At 46.1% G+C, this 938-nt stretch overlaps 1 non-coding gene across 1 annotated transcript; it reads left to right on the plus strand.

The window, feature by feature from the left end:
- Window positions 1–312: 312 nt before the first annotated feature.
- On the plus strand, window positions 313–599 carry LOC150099490 (signal recognition particle RNA). The gene has a single exon (XR_016549426.1).
- Window positions 600–938: the final 339 nt, after the last annotated feature.

Below are 938 nucleotides of genomic sequence, written 5' to 3' on the forward strand. Positions count from 1 at the left end.
GAGTTCCCATGAGCAGTACAAGGCACAGGCAGAGAGAGTAACCTGTATGGTAAGGAAAGCCAAAGCTAATTATGAAAGGAAGCTAGCTGATGAATCCAGAAGAAACCCTAAGGAGTTCTTTTGCTATGTGGCAAGTAAAAGGAAGAATAACCATGGAAAGAGCTTAATGTTTCTACATTAAGCTCCTGGGAAATAAGTATTGGACGAAATGAATTTCATTAAAAAATTTTTGAAACTACAAAGCTTGTTGGATGCACTAGGATGTGGAGGATGATCGATGATAGTTTCTTCCTTGGTGTATTGTTACATTTGGCTGGGAGTGGCGCCGTGCTCCTGTAATCTAGCTACTTGGAGGCCTGAACTGGAGGGCGGTTTGAGGTTGGGAGCTCTGCTCCTTGTCGTCCTATGTTGATCGCGTTTCCGCACTAAGCACAGCGTCGATATGGTGACCTCGGGGGAGCCATGGTCACCAGGTTGACGAAGGAGATAACCCGCTCAGGGCGGAAACACAGCAGGCAAAAGCTCCCGTGTAGTAGTGGTATCGCAACTGTGAATAGACGGCATGGAGCAGCCCATCCCATAAACTCGAACAGTTCTATTAATACGTCAGTAGCGCAATTGGAAGAACGACGGTACCTTGCGTCCTTTGAATGGAACAGGTCTAAGTTCGATTCTCTTCGTGACGGGAGGAATCTTTATGTGGATTTTTTCAATCGAAGGTAAGTTAGCTGATCTCATAAGGAGGGAGGTAGCAGGGTTTTTTCTCCCGGAAACTCAGGTTTTTCATACCGCATACAGAACACAAGCAATTTATAGACAAAAAATACTAGTTGTGGTGGTGGGCGGTAGATGGCGTTGATTGGTAGTAGAGGTTCGGTGGTGGTGGAGACAGTTGTATAGTAGGTGTCCTCCTGCGATGAATCTTCGGACTCCTTGGA

This window comes from Typopeltis vanoorti, chromosome 14, assembly GCF_054136105.1.
Source record: "Typopeltis vanoorti isolate ZY-2024b chromosome 14, IOZ_Tvanoo_1.0, whole genome shotgun sequence".
NCBI classification, from domain to species: domain Eukaryota; kingdom Metazoa; phylum Arthropoda; class Arachnida; order Uropygi; family Thelyphonidae; genus Typopeltis; species Typopeltis vanoorti.